This window comes from Agelaius tricolor, unplaced genomic scaffold (assembly GCF_023055355.1).
Source record: "Agelaius tricolor isolate 1412-34295 unplaced genomic scaffold, bAgeTri1.0.p SCAF_12, whole genome shotgun sequence".
Taxonomy (NCBI): Eukaryota; Metazoa; Chordata; class Aves; order Passeriformes; family Icteridae; genus Agelaius; species Agelaius tricolor.
Window position 1 is genome coordinate 16,363,799 of NW_027269272.1, and position 20,110 is coordinate 16,383,908.

The window sequence follows — 20,110 nt, forward strand, 5'->3', positions numbered from 1 at the left end:
GCACTTCAAGGAATGGGGAACAGCCAACACAGGCAGACAGCTGCCCTGAAGCCAACAAAGCTGGAGCAGATCACTTTCACTTGGACTTCTGGCACTTGATGGCATAACCCAAGACCTAACACACCACCTCAGGTGTGCAAATGAATACAGATTGGAGGCTGGGGCCACAGCATCCAGGGAAGCAGGGTGATGTGGATCTGAGTACGAGAGCCCAGAGAGTGGCCTGATCCCAGACAGGGTGAGGACAAGCAGCACAGGTATCACTGTAACACAATGGAGCAATCCCACCTGTCCTATCCCAGGGCAGAGCACAGAACAGCAATACACCCAGCAGTGCAAAGGTGAGGTGATATCAAGCCACCTGCCCTGCATCCTCAGAGAAATCTGATACTCAGCTGTAGGAACAGTGCCCACAACACACTGCCTGTAGGCTGTGTGTGCAATGAGGGCATGGAGTAACTAACTTCATATCCAGATTGACTTATACATGAACACACCCTGCAGGGATCCTCATGCATAGTAAGGCAACGAGCTCTGCTCTTACAGCTCCTTCTCTCAGGCTACGATATAGTCCTTAAAAATTTCTCAACTAAACTTCCCCAGCCTCCACACACCCCAAGTTCACAGTTCTCCCACACAACAGAGCAAAACATGCTACGCCAAGCCACGGAAGGAGACACACAGGCACTCTGTGAGCTGCCATCCTTTCACCCAGACACTTCAAGGACCTCAGTGGGTGCAGTGCTTTAGAAAGACATGTTCATTTATATTGTTTTAAGTCCACCTGCTGCTCTGGCCACATTCCCAAACCTCAAATGCAGAGGGAGACACTCAAAAAGGACCTACATGCCAAGAACCCCAGGCTCATTCCTGCAGCAATGCAGTGGTCCAAGGCATCATTCCTAACTTCCAAAATATGCTTCTGGCCCACAGTCCTTCACTTAATGCCACTGCCAAAAGTCTGCAGATGTCTGCACCACTCACAGTAGGATCTCCTGCTCTGTATAAGGCTGACTCTTCACTGCAGTGAGGCTCTGGTCACTCTGCATGCTACAGTAGGAAAGAAGCCTGATATCTCCCCAGTAACTTTAACTCTACTGCACTTTGTTTGTTCTCCATCCGTCTGCCTTGGGAACAGGTTAGGATTTGGGTACAGGACAGTGATGAAACATTCGCTTATCTTCAGGCACACAAGTAACTGCAGAGTTCAGCTGAATTACTCATACACTTGAATTTCAAACTTACTATGCAGAAGGTTCACCAAGACCTCCTTAAATGGCAAAGATGCAATGTCGTGTTTTCCAAGCTCGGCTCTGCATCCCAAGGAACTCAAAAAAGAAATGGATTCTCTGAAAAAGCACCAAAGTGAAACTGCGCTAAGGAAGGCATAATTCTCGTTCTCCAAAAAAATAGCCTGCAGGATCAGAAGTGATGAATAAGCTTTAAAAGAAGCTTCAAACCTGAAAAATGTCAGTCACACTTTACATGGTAAAACAAGTCACTGAGGAAGCATCGAGCAGACGATGTGAAGTCCTCATTAATTCCACTCCTTGAAAGATATTTTTATACATAAATACGCCCTGGACCTTAACCATCTCTGTGGCTCATTTCTGGACCTCCTCACCACCACATTTCACTCCCAACAGCATCAAGCTGGTCTAGCCTCCAAATGCCAGAGGCAAAGACCAGCTTCCACACTAAGCTAGGTATTTTAATACTCATGCAAGGTAAGTACAGGCTTTGCCCCCACTCAAAGATAATGATGATCATGCATAAGAGGCAGGTACAGCAGGAAATATGGGAGAAGATAAGCATAAGTGCAAGGAACAGTTCAGAGTAACCTCCAGAGTTGAGCAGAAAAGATGTTAACTTCAGTCTGTAATTACAAACAATTCTTCCCAACCATTTCTTTGCTTTATTATCAGTTATGACTGCACACTTAAAAGAACAACCCTGGCCTAACTGCTTTTTACTCCAAGATTTCAGTGTCAAGGGTGATGTGAGACAGCTAGTTACATGCCTCTTCAAGCCTCATTGTCCCACCAGTAAAATGGCAAGAATAATTTTCCTTCACATTGGGAAGGCACTACAAAAATAGTTTCTCCAACTTCCAAAGTGCTCCAATGAAAGAGCAAAGAGTGCTCCAGAAAAGCACAAAAGAAAATTAATAACTCTGCATTCTGTCTCAAATTTGAACAGTACATGGTAAACAAGGCTTGGGGCCACACACTGCACAAAGAGAAAGGCAACTGAATAGATGCTCGTTAAGTATCACCTTCCACTCTGGGCACAAAGAGTAGGTGCTCTGGCAATTAAGTGGTATATCATAAAACCTGATTGCAGGGGAGGCTGAAATTAAGGTTTCAACGACCTTCATTCTGGCATTTCATAGCTTTGGAGCACTCGGACTTTGCAACTTTAACACCATTCTTTTAACAACTACAGGTTTTCCACGTGGCTGCCACAATCACTATCCATTTTTTTCTGAGGATATCCAGATTATAGGCTTGTCTTGGCCACACTAATACCTTGAGGTATCTCTCAAGGTCTGCCCAAACCCACGATAAGCAAATCAAGTCCCTATCTCAAACAACAAGGCGTGTCAAATCCAAGCCAGCTGATGTCCCCCAGCAAAGAGCTTGAACAGGGACTTCACTGACACCCAGGCTAGTGAGGCAGTGATAATGCAGCAGCTGGAGCTACAATCACTTATCAGCTGCTAATTCAATCACTCTCCCAACCCAGCCACTGCTGCCTGCACTATCTGGGAGACTCCTTGCTTTCATTCATGCCTCACTAAGTGGAGTAATTCAAATCTGTTAAGGTGAGGTAATAAACTGCTGAAACAGAGATCTCCTTAGGGTACGTGCACACAGCACGTTGAAAATGCACACGCACGTTAGTGACACAGAAACCACCCCAGCTGGGGTACAACCACCACAGCCTCTGCAGCAGGACCACACACAAGTCACCTGTAGCAACACCCCAACATTCTCTGTCCAAAAAGCAAACCTCACCTGTTGCCATCTTATTGCAAAAGTTCCATACCTTCTCATTGATTTCTCATGGGCAGCTCCTTGCAGCACAGCCAACAAACTCCAGCTCCCCTCTTCACCCAGCTAACCCACTCTTTTGTGGCACTCATCTTCTTATTGGACCAGCTGTAGCCTGTTAAGGGCAGGCCTGTTCCTAATCTTTGGTGATATGTACAGCTGCAACTCCTCAGGTGTGAGACTGCCTTCTGCACTATTTTCTCACATTCTATCCCTCCACTGAATTCCATGCAGCAGCCACACCACTGAAAAAGCCCTACAGGAGATATTTAAACATAACAGAGCCAAGTTTAAGGGAAGGTTTGAAGCTGGACCATTTCTAACCCACCACACAGTGCAACCCTACCCAGCCCATGGGGCTCCACAGATCCTTTTTCAAGGCCTGTGGGACAACCTGTCAATTCAGTCTCCTCCATCCCATATGCCTTTGCCCAGCTGTCTGGGCTGGTCTCACAACTGAGCAGCTGGGTCCTGGCTCCTCGGCAGTATTCCAGCCCACAGCCCTGACACAGGCTCTCCATGTGAGAAGAGATCAGGAGCAGAGGGAGAATAGAAGATGACTCCAGCTCCCCACAATGAGATCAAATGGCCAAAAAAAAAAAAAAAAGGAGACGGTAGTTACAAATTGATGCATAAACAAGACCTGACTGTGCAATTCAGAGCTAACAGGGCAGTTTACTAAATGTTAATTAAATCCTTAGTGCCTGTTACTCCAGTCATGGACATCAACTTATTTTTAAATTAAATAAGCAGTAAATGCTTAGATGAACTTCTATTAAATTTCACCCAGTGACTGAAGTATGTGGGGTTTTTAATAGACATTAAACAAGATAGTTATGGCAAGTTAGCTGATACTTCATTACCTAAAGATAATGGCCATATTAAATCTCAACTAACTATTCCACTGGCAGCACAATCATCCAAGATTTGGTGGAAGTTTTCCTGCTTTGAAGCATCACTGAGCAGCAGGAGCAAGGGAAGGAAGGCAGCCAGGAGCTGAATGGCACCTATTTAGAGGATGCTCATGTGCATAAACTCTCTAAGGCACAAGACAGGATCACTCCCAGCCAGATCTGCAAACCCCAAAGAGGGCTGATGGACCCAGCAACAAAACTGGCATAAGTCAGAGACCCTCATGCATCCCTCCCTGCCCCCAAACCAACCTAAGTGGTTTATGGGTTTGCTGAGGAATCACAGTACTCCAAGATTCCCTTAGGCCATCGAGGGCAACAGAAAACATCCTAACAGCCTGCAACACTCAAAAGCTTATAACATTGTCTAAGAAAAGGTTATCAGCAGCCCACAACTCCACCGATGTTTGTTTTCCCTCCCTGAGCATATTGTGATAGTTTGGGAGTTCTTCTGACTCACACGTGTGTGTCACTGTCACCCACAGATCCCAACAACAGATACTGACAGTCTAAAATGACAGAGAGTTGCTGACAGTGACTTAAAAAAAGATCATTTTCATGCCAGCTCTTGCAGTTGCTCAGAACCTGATCGAAACCAGCTCTTGGAGATCAAAACAGAATCTCCACTGAGTTGTCTCTACCAATAACCTTAATTGCAATGATTAAGTGTGGGTAACGGGTTTTAGTTTTTTTAATGTTTGGACTGGAAAACGTTGCCAGCCCTGCATGGCCTGCCATGCCCAGGAGCAGGATGAATGAAAAGAACCAACCCTGTTAAACTCTGCTTCTTAGGCAGGCATAAGCTCTCAAAAGCTTTAATGTTTTGTGGGGTTTTTTTCTGGTCTGTGGTTTTCGGTTTGATTTGTTGTTTTCTTTTCTCTGTTTGTTTCTATTTTGCAAAACAAAGAGCTTCCTAAATCAGAAAAACACTAAGTTCTTCAAACTTTACTGATTCTCTCTTCCAATGCACACATGGACACCAAACACAAGACCTTCCCTCCAATCCCTCCTCTGGAACCCTTGTTTGTAAAGTTATTTCAAGTATTTTCCTATGTATAACCCACACTCTTTAAAGGCATTGTTCCTTGTGAATCTGTGCATCAGATAACCCACATCCTTTCATAATTTATGGTTTCCATCTCCTTTGCTCGTTCCTCCTCTGCTCTGGCTGCAATTGCAGTAATCTCTCTAGCTTTTCACAGAACTACACTCACACAAGAGCGAGGGCAAAGGGAGATGAGGAAGCTGCTGGGGTGAAAGACTGGCTGTGGAGGACCTTGTCTTGCAGACAGGAGCTCACTGTCACACTCGCATGTGCACACAGCAAACACAGCTGCTGAATCACAGACTTCTGCTGGGGTCACATGGACTCTGTATTCATCTTACTTTCCTGAAAGTGTTCTCCCCGTCAAAAACAAAGTACCTAAAAAGCACACACATATCTAAAGAATCATAGAATATCCAGATTTGGAAGGGACCTACTCTTGGCCAGTGTATATTTCTCCATCATCCTGATGCCATCTTTAAAACCTCTCCATGCATTCAGAGAGACTTAGCTCCAGCTTAGCAGGGCTGCCACAGAGCACACCAGAGCCTGGACAATCAGTTTAAGGTGAAACCCAGCATCTGGGGCCAGCCAGAGCAGAGTGTGCAAGTGTTTCTCAAAGCCATGTAGGGAGAGAAGAGCCCAGCAGGAGAAAGGCAGAGCTGTGTGGGTCAGGCCTTCAGAAGCTTGAGGAGCAACAAAAAGCCACTGAGAATGTATTGTTCACACAAGCACGATGGGCAGAGCAATAGAGAAACCACTGCGGGCACCCTGAGGGTATTTGTTTCCACAGACACACGGAAACTGTTCTTGGAACAATTTGTCATCCACCCAAGCTACTGCTTTTCTCTATCTGTGTCTATCTAGTGTCAGCCAGAGATGCTTCATGGAAACCTACATGAAACTGTTTCTTCTTTCCAATTAGATGTTTATGATACAACGGGCACCAGCACAAACTGGTACAACTCTCAGTGTGCCTGACACTCATACAACCATCCCATCTTCTTTTCAGACTTGGCTAAACTTGTTCTCAGCAACATTCTGCATGATAAATGCCACCATTAGTTACACTGAAAAGCACTTTCTTCATTTTGAATCGACCACTTTCACCTTGGTTTTCATTTTTACAGAGGAATAGACATCCCTTTTCCACAGCACTCACTGTTTCTCTGACACCCTTCTAACCTGTGTCCTTCTAACAGGAGTGATCCCATACTGCTCATAAAACTCTCTCAAGTTTTCCAGCTCCCAGCCATTCTCACTATCCCTCTCCAAAACTGCATACACAAAGTTTGACTGATCACAAGAGTATTACTCAGGTTTTATACTAAGGCAGGTGGACACAAGCAGTGATTTTAACAAACAACACATCAGCCAGACTTCAAAACAGAATGGTGTCTCTAAACATGAACCCCCACACCATAATTCTTACTAGAAGTTAGAATTAAAAATACATACTGATGATAATATATGTAAAAGCACTCAAGCTCCCGTGAGACTGCAACCAACACTATTAGGTGCCTTGCAAAACTCACTAGTCCAGCTCTGGAGCTTCATCCCAGAACCCCTAGAGAAACAAGTGCTTTACAAGGGATACACACCTGAATCTGCCATTACACTGCTTGAAAGCTTGAATTACACTGCACCAGTTCCTCATTGTGCCCATTACCTCACTAACACAGCACAGCTGAAGGTGTTTCTCAGGGGAATCCAACTTGGAAATACAATGTGCTCTGCAAATTTCCAGGAGACAAGACAGGTAAACTAACCACAATTCCCAAGACCTGAATACCACTTCTGACCTGCCAGTGCAGAGCCAGGCTTTTGCCTGTTTTTCCTGATTTCACAACAGCACATCACAGACAACATCATTCAATACTCTTATCCCCTAAAGCTGGGTGACTCTCCACCAAACACGAATAAGAGAAACGATTAACAGAGCTGGAACCCACGCTGAGATGGGCAAGCTCACCAGCACCCTGGCCTGACATCCAGGCTGATCTCCGAACATGTTCCAAAGGTAAAAATCTCACCTCTGTGAAATAGGAATTGGAGTTTTACTCCCAGCTCAATACCAGCATCTCTGCCCCACCAGTACCAACCACACCAGCCAATCAGGGCTGGCAAGACAGGGAGAGCTGTACAGCAAGAAAAGCAGTAATTCTCACTGACCCAGGTACCATGGAGACTGATCAGCAATTCAGAGCAGCTGGGAGCTGCACCTAAAGAAACTGGAATGAGACAGTTCTAGCTTCATTTTCCCGGACATGTCTTTAATTTCCACCCTGGAACTTACTCAGACAGCATGCAAGGGCTGCATGCCACCAACCAGCACTGCTGGCAACATGGGACACACACAGCCAAGGTGCCCACGGCCACACCACACACAGGGTGGGAGTGACTTTCGGGAAGCAGGTCTCATACCACTACACAGCATACCTCTACAGGACCATTACTGATGGCAACTCACTGCTGCTGCTGCTCTGCTGGACCCAGGTGTCTCTGATCTGGCAATTTTTCCCAGCCCACACAAGCTGAGCCAGGTGAAAAAAGGAAACCTGAATAAAACAATTAAAGGAAAACCATCTATGGAACAACGGCAACAGGCCTGAAGGGCCCATTAGCAGCACCTGCATCATAACAAAGTTAAAGGCAGGATTTGACAGGGAGGTGTGCTGACAGGTGGCTCTGTAGCCACCACCCACACCATGAGCTGCTGATAGCCCATCCCGCAGGGAAAAACCTCCAACAAAGGCTAAACAATTGAAATAGGGGAATAACAGAGCTAATAAATTTAGGAGCAATAGGCTGTAAGGTCATGGAGTGGGCAGGGTGAGACAGACCAAGCCAACAGACAGAGAGTAATTTTCAACACTAAATCTTTATCCACAGACACACATATTTCCCAAGGGAAATCACTGAGTATTATTTAGCCTTGTGTGGGCCAGTCCTGCTTCAGCAACGATGGGGAATAATTAGAAAGTCCCCCACATCCCTAAACTGTCCTGCTGCACAGCAGGCTGAACTACACACAGGACAGCAGCCAACATTTTTCAGCAAGAACACAACCACATTATTAACATAGAGATGAAATGCTGTGTCCTCTTCTTCAGCTTTGCATGTTCCCATACTTTCCTAATATCCCATTTCTCGAATTACTTGGTGAGCTGGCACCTGCTGTATCACCCAGCTCCCAGGCACTCCCCACTCTCTCAGCTCTTGCCCCAGAAATTACTCCCGGAATGTACAAGCACAAACTCTACAGGTAAGTAAGTTAGAAATGCTGGAATGTGTCCAAAAGCACTTGTGGCTCTATGTGAGACCTTCCTTTTTTGCATGGGTCAAAACCCCTTTGTGCAGAGGGACCAAGGTGTTGCAGATGTGCAGGGAGACACATCAGCAGGTTTTATGGCTCCTGCAAGCTCCTTAAACTTTTGTGTACCAATTACCTAGCAAAACAGAAAAAAAAATAGACAGGAAACTAACTCAAGAAGAACACAACTGGGCTTAAAAGTAAATTCCTACAGGTGTAGGAAAAAAGAAACAAACCAAAAATAACCAAAACAAAGCAAGAGAAGCCAACTCTCTCGTTTGTTTCAGCGGCAGGGCCAAGCTGCACCTCGAGGTACAGGAGGCAGAGCAATTAGGCAGGAGTTGCTTCATCAACGCCTCCTCGGGAGCACTGCCGGCTTCCCAGCACAGCCCCGGGGCGCGGGGAGTGCTCCTGAGCAACGGCAGGAGTAAGGTTTGCCTGTTCAAAAGAGGAGAGTAAGAAAGGGGGAGGGCAAAAAAAAAAACTTAGGCTAAAAAAAAAAAAAAAAAAAAAAAGCCGTGGGTGACGTCAGGGTGTGGGAAACTTTTCCGTCCTTACCTGGTGGGGAAGGCAGGGCCTCCCCCGGCATATAAAAAGCTGCCGGAGCTTTACTCAACTTATTATTTACTACGAGCCGCGGCCGGGGGTCGGCGGGCGGCGGGGCGGGGCTGCGGCAGCCGCCCGGGCCAGGTGCACCTGCGGCACCGGCCCGCCCGCTCGGGGGGCCCGGCCCGGCTCACCCCGCCCGCCGACACCGGCCGGGAGCCGAGCACCGGGGCCGCCCGGGCACCGGGGAAGCTGCCCCTGTCCCGGGCCCGGCGCTGCCCCCGCCCCGCGGCCGAGCCCGCACCGCACCGGGCCGGCCCCTCCGGCGGCCGCGGCGCCCCGGGCGGAGGGAGGAGCCAGGGCGGCCCCCCCGGGCGGCCGGCAGCGCTCCCCGCCCCGGCCGGGGGCTCCAGCTGTGGCACAGCTGCCTCGGCGAGCGGACGGGGGTGGGGGGAGGAAGGGGGCAAGTTATTATCTGCAACAATACCTCGGGGGAGGAGGCAGCGGAGGCGAGCGCGGCGACGGCGGCGGGAGGAGGTGGCGAGGGGCGGGCCGAGGGCGGCACCGGGACCGCCCCCCGCGGCCGCCCCGCACCGCCCGCCCCCGGCCCCGCCGCCGGCCCCTTCCTTCCGCCCGGCGGCCCCTTCCGCGCCCCTGCCCCGCGGCGTGCCCCGCCGGCCCCTCCCGCGCTCCCGGCTCCGCAACCCCCGCGCCGCTCCCGCCGCGTCCCCCGGGCAGCCCCTCCCGCGCTCCGCCCCGCACATCCCTCCTTCCTTCCCTCCCTCCGGTCCGTCAGCCTCCCCGCATCCCCCCGGCCGCGCCGCTCCCGCATCCCTCCGTCCGCGCCCCCCCCGGCCCTTACCTCCCCTGGGGCGCAGGGAGGGGCGGCCGGCGGCCCCGAGCTCGGCGGGACGGCCCCGGAACAAAAAGCGAAAGCGGCGGCCGCTGCCTCCCGCTCTGTCGGGCTGCCGCGCTCTGCCCGCGGCTGACGTCAAGGGCCCAAATTCCTGCCTTTCCCTGCAGGCAGATTTGTCCATGTAAGGGCTGGGGCCGGGGCCGGGGCCGGGGCGGCCGCACGGCGGGAGGGGGCTGCGCTGCGCCGCGGCTGGGGGGGGGACGGGCGGCAGCGGCTCCTGGTACCGGAGCGGGGGGGAACGGGGCTGGAGGCGGCCCCGACCCTGTGAGCATCACCTTGTGCTCTGCATCCCGGAGCCAGGAGAGTCGTAGGCCCAGAAATACACCCTGTACTTTGCGGGATTCAACTTTTCACGGGGAAGTTTTGTCCAGGGCTCCTTTTGATTCTTTGGGTGCTTCTCCAACCAACTTTTAATCTGTTCCCCAGCTGGGGCAAAGAACAAGGTGACAGGAGGTGAAAACGGTGCAGGGAGTTCCAAAGGAGCTGCCTGTTCACAGATTCAAAACAAGACTTGTTGCAAATACTAAGGAGAGGGGGAAGGGAAACTATTTTCTGATTGCTTTCTGTTTGATTGTTTTTTGGCTATTTCTAAGGACTGCAATTAAAATAAATTGGGATGTTGAGTGTGATTGTTTTTATAATGGAATGTTACCCTTTAAGTAGCTGTTCGGTATCTGCATCTGCCCTGAAGAGAATGGGAAGGCAGAGGGTTACATTGTGTTCAGGCTGTGCAGGGGAGCCTTGCCAAACCTTCCTCATTTGGAAAGAGATTTCTGGGCGAGTTTGTAGGCACTTCAAATGTATTTCATTTTTAAAATAAAGGGCTCTGGTGTGTGCTTTCAAGAAGATGTTTACATCTTATCCCATTACCAGCTTTAATGTCCACAGTCAGTGCTTGACAGTCCCAGGAGGGCAAGATTGCTCATTTGGACATAAAATAAAGGACAGTCAGTCCCTAAAATACTTAAGCTGTAGCAGAAAATTGTGATTCAGCCTCTCTCCACCTTCAGTGGCTGCCAAAACCAGTGTACTTCCCAATCAGAGACCCCAAGAGATTTCACCCCACCCTGGCAGACCTCCTCAGAAGGGAAAGTATGGCATTTCCCAAATATAGTCCTCAGTGCAAACCCCCCTCTCGGGTTGATTTGGTGTCTGGTGCTGGCCTTGTGTACCAGAGGTGCTAAATTCCCCTCAGGAACAAGGCCTGCCAGGGCCAGATTGGCTCTTTAGAAGCACTGCAGCTAAATCTTCATGAGCAGTCATAGCTGCAGGTGTTTTCTAAGCATTAGGACTGTGACTAGAAACACCCCAGCCTTGTCCTAGCCGCCTACCTGGTGTTTAAACCCTGCTGGGATCCTAAAGCAAAGCCGAACGACTGTGAGTCACCAGGGCCCCGTGCCGTAGGTGTTACCTGGAGAGCCAGCAGTGCTCTGTGAACCTGGCCTCTTGTGAAAGATGGGCATGGCTGATTCCCAGATGGAAGAGACTGCAGCACCAGCTCAAGCTGAGCAGCCAAAGCCTTTGCCTGAGGCCCTGTAAACCCAGGCTCAGTTCCCTCCTGCAGAACCTACAGTTCACCTGTCTCCTGCCAGCTGAGTGTTGGGCTGCGAGGCTGTGCTCCTGCACTGTGCCCCGAGGATGAGTCACAATGGGATTTTCTTCCACCAGGAGCAGGTGGTCATCACCAGGGGTTTCCTGGCACCCATGTCTGTCGATCTCAGCATGGTGGAGCTCTCGATGGCTGATAAACACAGGAACTGTTGCCTGTTTTGGTTTTCTTTCTTCAAGTGTTCTTGCAGAGCTGCCACAGCCCTTGTGTTGTGTCAACTGGTGTCTAGGGGAAGTATATGAACCCTAAAAAAAAGCCCCTTTGGCCCAAGATGAGAGAAAAGTGTTCTTCATTTAGTATTTCAGACAAAACCAGTGGTCAAATATTTTCCTGGTCCCGTATCCAACACTTATTGCTTCTTTATCCATCAAGCTTATGACATTTTCCAGTGCTGTTAACAGAAGATAGAATACTGTGCCTATCCATAGCAGCGTCCTTTAAATGATCCCAAAAGTTTTAAGCTTTGAGGCTCCAGAGTTTGAGATAGTAACTACTACTACTACCTCCATTCTGCTGGTAGATGAACTGTGACTAATCCTCTGCAGCACAGCAGCAGAAGTTTGATTTGCAACCCATTACCCTTGTAACGTGCTGCCCAGAATGGTCACTGCCTTGTCAAACACAGCATGAATTTTCTGGGTTTTTTTCAGTTTCCTATCATGACCAATATCATACACTTTAGAAATGAAAGTAGAAAATTCAAGGTGTTGAGCCTGGCTGTGAAAATCTGCTCTTTGCCTGGAAAGAATCAAAAATACTGGCAAACATACAATCATTCCTTTGGTAATATCTACCTCACCCTGCACCATAGCAGCAAAATGAATTAAGCAGCAAAAGACTGAAATGCCTGACATTGCATAGGCCAGTCAGGAGGCAGGAATACAGGAGTCAGCCTGGGCCAGTATTAATTCAAGGAAATTAAGTTTTTTTGTGTTTAAGGTGCATGACTAGGAGATTGGAAACTTGGCTTCTGCTCCTACTTTCCCTGTATTGTGTGACTTTAACCAGTCAGTTCACCTTCCCATGTCTGGAGGAGCCCTTAGAAACCCACACAGCACAAGGTTTAGAACAGGGAATGACACACCATGACCTCCTATCAAACCCCATTCTGTGCAAAGTTTCCAGAAGTCAGCAAGTGAAACCTTGCTTTTCACAGTTTGGGTCTCTCCTTTTCAGTGAGATTTCATATGTAAAAAATCACGAAACAAAAAACTCAGGGTGGGAAGAGCCCTTAGGAAGCCACAGGAATTCCATCTCTCAGGAAATAAAGCAGGAGCAGCACTGCCTAAACTGACAGGGGTTCACCTACCCTGCTTATAAGATTATCTAGAGGATCCTTTCCAGAGCCTTACAGTTGGATATGTTTGCTTTATCTCAAACCCAAGTCATTTTTTCTGCAAGTCAGCTCTTAATCAGATGAAGTTGTGGGGAACTGAGATATTCCCTCACTAGCAACAATTCCAGAACAACAGGAAAGTCACCCACCTGGTGAACTAATTCTTCTGTGGGTAAAAGCCAAAGAGGCTGGAAAACACACTAAGCATGTGTTTTTGGGAGAGCTGCCACCTAATTTAGAGACAAAGATCAGATGCAATTAGTGTTAGATCAACTGGAGGCTCCTCTGCCCCAAACCACAGACTCCTCACCCGCCTCGCCAGGAGGACGCCAGTTTCCACCAAGACATGCAGTGTCACACTTGACCCTTCAGTCTCTAAAGGGCATTCTTGGAAGCACATGCAAAACCTGAGCTCACAGCAACAGCATTCCTGTGGCACTGGGGAAGGAATGAGGAAACGCCAGCATGGCTACTAGGCAGATGGGAAAGAAAAGACTCACCCTGCAAGACTGAATTAATTTCCCAACAGGCTGCTTGTTTCTGATTGAGAGATACACGTGTGTGCTGCCTGGTAGAATGAATCTGGAGACAGCAGTGGGGCCAAGCTTTGTCATTCCCCACTTTTGCAGGTATGTTTGCACCCAGACAGGAATGCAAGACACGGTACTGAGCAGGCTTTAGTGAGTCACAGATCTCTGACAGCAATTGAGACTGGGCCAAAACCCCAAGGGAATCTTCACTGGTGAGAAATACAGTCACCAACAAATTCCCCAATTTTCTGTGAGTGTATCAGAGATAGTAACCATCATCAAACCCTCCATCTCTGGGCACATCTTGGAGTTGCAAGTGGTTCACAAGATGTTCAGTTTTTCCTGGCCATCAGGCCTGTCTAATTCCATATCATTTCACTGTTGGCCATGGTGAGTTTGGGGCAGCTCAGGAAAGTATAAACCTTCCTGCAAACATTTTAGGCTCTGCTCCCTGCTCTACTTCATTACAGTCTAAGCCACAATAGCCTGTGCCTCAGGAATGGTAAAGTTTTGTAAAACTGCTATATTCCAGTGCTGGTAAGTACAGTTGAGCAATGTGCTAGTGTAGCATACTTCATTTTAAGGACATGCTTAAATCCAATTTGAGCCCAGAGAGATTTCAGCTTAGATTTAAGGGTTCCATTGAACAGGGTGAATTCAAGGATTGAAGTGTTTTGCTAGACTGTATCTTTGGTTAATGAGGAAGGGGACTTGCTAGTGCCTAGAAGAAAGAACTGCCTGAAGCATTTTGGCACATCCAAACCATTACTAGCACTACTCCTTTCTTCTAATGAATTTTGATGAAATTAACACAAAGAATTGGTAAAGAAGTTGATCATTTCATTAACAATCCTCACTCTCTGGGTCTCAGTTTAGTGGAGGGAAAAACCAAACTTCTAGTGTCTCATCAGAACAATTAAAGCAGAAGCCACTAGACTTTGTATTTTATGCCATCTGGTATCTTGCACAGAATCTCACTAATGGTAAATGTCTCATGTCCAGATTTGAGCACAGAAATCATGAGTGCTTTGCTATGCAGGAAGAGAATCAGTTAAATACCTTATGGAGCCTACACTGAATAAACAAAGTACCCCAGTCTAAAAAGAAATATTTGTGGTAACAAAATATTTTGGGGGACATTTTTGCACAGGCTCTGACCTCCCTGCTGAGAATCAAAGTGAAAATATTGAATGTACTAAGCAGATGTCTTCTCCTAGTGACAGCAAGATGAGCAAAGACAGCTGGTTAGAAGAACAACAACAACAAAAACACATCATCATTCCTGCTTCAGCTCCAAAAAATCTTGGACTTGTTGTCATGGAAGAAAGCTATATATGTAAGAAGCCAAGAAAAAGACAAATATTATTGAATCTGGTAGCGTTTTAGTGAATGTGCTGGAAATAACTTAAGTAGGAAGAAAAACTGGATGCACTCCATTGTTTATTAAAAGAATGCCTCTTCTTATTTCCACAGGGACCTATAGCCTATATAGGCATTAACACATTTGCAAGATACATATTTTAAATACATTTCTTAATTCGTCAATCTTAAGGACTCTTCTGCTAAAGTAAATAGAGTTACAGCGCATGGAAATGTATACAGCCACAAAAACATTATCTCTGCAAGCTAAAAATGCCAACTGTGGATTTTGTCTGTAACTCCTTTAATCAGGGAACATGGATGTATTGCAGAGACACCTAGAGAGATCTTAAATATAAGGAAGGGAGAAGATTAAAAAATTAGACTCCCTTGGTAAAACACAGGATAAATAATTCACAATGAAAAAAAGGAAAAGAAAAAAGAAACCAAAATTAAAATATGAGGAGGTCTTCTGGATGAAAATCAATCTGAGCTGCGTTGAACAGATCCAAGAGGAGTTTTTGGGCAAGACTGAAAAATAAGCCAGTGACCCTCTGGCCAGCCTGCTTAGAGGTAGTACATTCTCTCTTGATAGTTTTCATCTGAACAAAACTTGATTTCTGTGCTTGACCTCTGGACATTTCCATTTCCCTTTCTGTGCCTTTGGGCAGACTTGAGCGAAGAACAGGATTGATGAGAAGAGTTAAAGAAATCAAAAGCTATGCAGTTGGTAATGGCAAAGACAACTAACTTGAGGTGGATGTTCCCAGTAACTTGAGGTTGTTGTTGGGCTATTAGGTAGCCCATAGCCCAAATCCCATGGTGCCATCAGACAGTGCCCTATGCAACAGCAAAGCTCTGCTTTTGCTGGCTCAGGAGGTGTCCTGCGTGGGGTGCTTCAAAACACCTACAGAGGTCCTAAATGATTTAAAGCCTTGAAGAAGCAAGAGGTTAATTTGGTTTATACTAAAGATATATACAAAGAAAATTACAAAAAGAAAAGTATTTAGTTTGGAAAACAACTGCCTTGAGACTTGAGAGCTGTGACCAATCTGACATACCAGCTTGTAAACAGAGGACAATGAAGTCAAAAGGAGAGGACATGGCTCCTGGGTCTCCAGTTTCTGGCTGCCAGCTTTGCCCTTTCTCCACCAGGTGATTAGGCAGTAATAGTTTTAGAAAGCAAATTGGTTTATTTACATAATTTTCTATCCAGAAAAGCAGGGTTAAGTATGCAGCTCTGCAATAGAACAGATGTGGGACTTGGGGAAAATTGCAGCTTGAACTGGAAAAGCTTCCACCATTTGCCAATATCTTGGAGAGTCTGGAATCTTTCTCATCTCTACTGTGACAAAAACAGAACTTCTCAACATTTTGGAGGACTTTCTCCCTTGTAACAAAGGACAAAAAGCATGCAATGAAAAACAAATCGCAGTGCCAGAAGTGACTGAGAATCAGTTTTGCCTGTTTTAATCCCCCACCTTGCTAGCCTCAGCTCTGAGATGTGACTCCCAGCCAGCCCAGGAATAACCATGCCACGGTGAAGGATCATCTCAGCCAGAAATTCCATGCTGACTCCAAGAAAACATTTCCTAGAGTATCTTGCTAAAATGGATACACTCCCACACACACTACATGAAAGGAATCATGTCTGACAAATAAACATTTCTTAATGAGAAACATTTGTCCAACATGTTTCTCCCCAGTACTCTGGAGCTTTGTGCCTCAGTGCACCATCAATAAAAGGAGACAACAGCCCTTCCCTAGGCTCTGGGAGATCACTCTGGGCTAGGAAAGTGATGGACTCCTTACCTCCATTACTCTGTATACCTTATAGCACATAAGTATGGACTGATTCAAGAATTTTTATAGACCCATTTCAGCCCCTGTTTGACCTTGACCAAGAGCATCTCTGCCCACAGGCTGCTCCATTTGCTCCGTTCCACTTTGGGACACAGAGGCAATGCAGGGCACCTCAGTATCCCTGAGCTCAGCCATCCCTGAATGCGCATTTCCTCACACCATCACAAACTTGGATCACCAAGGAGACAGCCCAGCCCTGCTGCCAGTGAGGTGACAGATCCCTGGCACCAGAGCTGGGCTCAAACTGCTCATGAGCTGCTTGTGGCTGGAGAGGAATGTCTGCAGAGAGCTAAACCAGATTGCTCATAGATCTCTTCCAAATTGTCTCTAATTTAGTGGACAATTTGAGAGTTAATGTGTGCTGGAAGCACCATCTTTCCTTCAAAGTAATAACCTGAGAACACTGGGCTTGTGGCTGCACTGGAGAAACCTTTGGTTCTCACTGTTGCCTTGGCAAATCCTTTAGATGTCAGAGCCACCGATGACTATTCTGTCCCCTCTCTCACAACACTTTAAGTATCTGTTTGATGCTACAGACACCCCACAGCCACGCAGCTCAAGGAATGTGGTAAGGTTCCTAGCAAGGGCGGCTGAGGTTGTGAGCCTGAAGCAATATGCTTACAAATACCTGATCTGCACAGAGCTTTTAGAGATAGTCAAATGGCTCCAAAGCTTCAGGAAAGCTGACATTTTGGTGTCACCTTTGTTTCTTAGTCCCACACCTACTGCAGGGAAACGAGGAAAAAAATTCAATTGCATTATCCTGTCTACATTTCAGCCACAAGGTTCCAGCATTTGCAGAATTTCTGGAAGCCCATCTCACCTGTTCAACATTTCACCTCTCCCAAGCATAGACTGAAAAATGCCACCTTTCTCCACTATTAAATCAAAAGCTGTCTACACCCATGTGTCAGCTGTTTACCACCCTCTGTTTCCTCCCTTTGGGCAGCTGATCAGGGATAATGACCTATATCCTTGAAGCATTTGTTTTATTTAGCATTACAGAGAAGGAGGGCTTAAGGCAAACAACTTAATTATATAACCTTTCCCACCCTATCTTATTACAGAGGAATCAGCTTGCAGCTTCACCTGTGGAAACACAGCAGCTCAACTCTTTGAATGTCCATGACTTCATCTGGGCTTTTCTCTGCTCTGCTTTTGTCCTAAGCAGAATGGTTCACACGTCTTTCAGTTAAGAGCTTTCACTCATGCTTTACATTCGGGTAGGAACAACAACCTACTTAGCCTTGCTTTAGCCACATTGGTGTTGCTCCACAGATTCCTAGATGACATGGCCATGCTGCCCAAATGGTAGGGAGGCCCCGATGGAGAAGCTGAATATCACAGGGCAGTGTTTGAGAGCACCCAGACTGTCCCCAGCACCCAGAGCATTGCATTGGTTAATGCTGTTGGTGTTGAGCACCAACTGCAGGCTCTGCACAGGGATCTGGGACTGGTACACACCCTGCATCAAGCCTCACCCCACAATGAGACAGGCAGGCAAACGAGAAAATTGGGCCCTGGCCCCTTCCTGTGATTAGGTCATTATAATGGGTAAATATTTTCCTAGATAGACAGCTGAGATAAAGAACTCCTGATGTCTGAAGTGGAGTTTGAACAAAACTTGGAAGGACTATCCTTACCTTATAATTCTTTATAACATGCTTTTACCAGATAGATGCCTTTTTTTTCCCCAAAGAACCCAGGGAAATTTTTCACAGAATAGCAAGGACAGCATCTAGTCTACAGCCAAACTGTTCACCAACAAATATATAGAATGGATTTAGTGACAGGTACCAAGGTTTATTCCCAGAGGACATTACAGCTCTACACCATTCAGTCTAAATATTTACTGAGGAGTACAGAAAAGTGAATGGTAGAGGCAGAGTCCCAGAGATTGGCTTAGAGGAATCAGTTTAGTAAAAGCCTGCTTCGGCAGAGAAAAATGATTGTGATTGTTTTTTAATGAAAATCAGTGTTCTCGTGCTATAGCAAATAGTGATTATTCATTCTCCATCCCTCTACTCAGCATTATTCATGATTTTGTGCCCTCTGCTCTATCCTCTCCCTTGGTATTCCACTTTCACCCTGAGTTTTCTCAGGGTTTGGAGCTTTTGTATCAGATAAACTGGTTTATAAGGTAGTCTTTGAGGAACGGGTCTTGCTTAAATCTCACATAATATCCAAGAATGTTCTCCGGTATTTGACCTCTTTGTGGATGAAACAATACTCTTCAGACACAATAACCTTGGTGTTTCAAATCTGTAACCAGCACCTGTGGAGTTTTCAAACAAATAGGCTCAGCGTTCCTTGGTGCAGTCTTCCTCACTGCTCCCACATTTAATTGCTTTGTAATTATACTTGTAAAACCTGCAATGGGATTACACATGGGGGAAAGAAAAATAATTTTAAAAATCACATTTCAGAATAGGAGGGGATTTATGGGAGTTGCAAGACAAAGAAAAACCCACCTTTCTTTCTTTCTTCATTGTTGCCTTTGGAAGGCAGCCATCAAAGTTTCCTTGTCAGTAATACAGGGATTTGTAAATAGAACAAAGAGCTTCCTCACACCAAGGCACATTATATAACCCAGCGCCGTCACCGTGTGTCTTCACAGGCAGTTCCCTTGAACTTTGCATCTCGCTCCTCCTGAGAACAGTCCTCCATGCCAGCTTGAACAGATGTGGTTTCCTTTAGGAAAGGTTTTCTGTTAGGGTCATTCTGACTTCCCTTTCAGAGTTTTCCAGCCTCATGTGCTCTTTGCTCAAGGGATTACTGTGGTGGACACTAACTCCATGTGCTACTGTTAAGCTTCTGCTCACCTGCTGGCTGAGCTGAATGAGTGCTGAAATCTCTGTTCCACAGAAAAATCTGACATTTCATGTTTTCCTCAATCAGACCGGAAAGTTGCAATTTCCTGTGAACCCAAATTCTGAGAAACATTTCAGAAAGGGCAAAATGGCCCCAGCATAGCCTTTTGTTTGGGTGTTATCTACAGGTTTTTATGAGACTTAAGCTGGCTTTAAACACATCATGTTCCAAGTGATCCCAAACGCAAGCAGGCAGCACCCACTGTTCCCAAAGTCACTCAGGGAGCTGCAGTGTCTGCCAAGGGTGCTTTGCAAGAGAATGGTGACACACAGCCAGAAGTGGTTTTCTCTCACCCCATGCATTATTCTAGTATTGCCACTGCTTCAATTCCACCAGCACACTCACAGACTTCAAGCTTACAAGCATTTTAATTCTTATTTTCCAGGCTCCTTGAAAATAAAGGCTTTTATTTTTGAGTTATATTTCTTAGGATATAACTCAAATAGCTCATACTGGCATGATATTTCCAACATACTGAGTACATATTCAATGGCACTATTTTAAAGTTTAATTATTTAAGACATTTTAACTAAATCAGGGCACAAGGCCATGCAGACCCTCTTATTTTAGTATCAATAGAGCTGGATTTTCATCTCTGGTTGGTTAGAAGAGCTTTGTAAATGAACAAGGATAAGACATTCTGCAGCCAATGTACATTAGCAAATGCAAAAGTTCACACTGGTTAAACTAGGGTGGTATCAGCTTGTGTGAAAGCAGCTTTGAAGCTGCAACAGCATAGTGGGAAAAGCAGCCCTGCC

General features: G+C 46.6%; 1 protein-coding gene across 1 annotated transcript in view; it reads right to left on the reverse strand.

The window, feature by feature from the left end:
• LPP (LIM domain containing preferred translocation partner in lipoma) overlaps positions 1-9,592 on the reverse strand; it is a 332,580-nt gene extending 322,988 nt beyond the window's left edge. The window contains exon 1 of the mRNA XM_071437786.1: positions 9,356-9,592. The gene's annotated coding sequence lies outside the window, so the exon portion shown is untranslated. The remainder of the gene's footprint in view (positions 1-9,355) is intronic.
• Between the last annotated feature and the right edge of the window lie 10,518 nt (positions 9,593-20,110).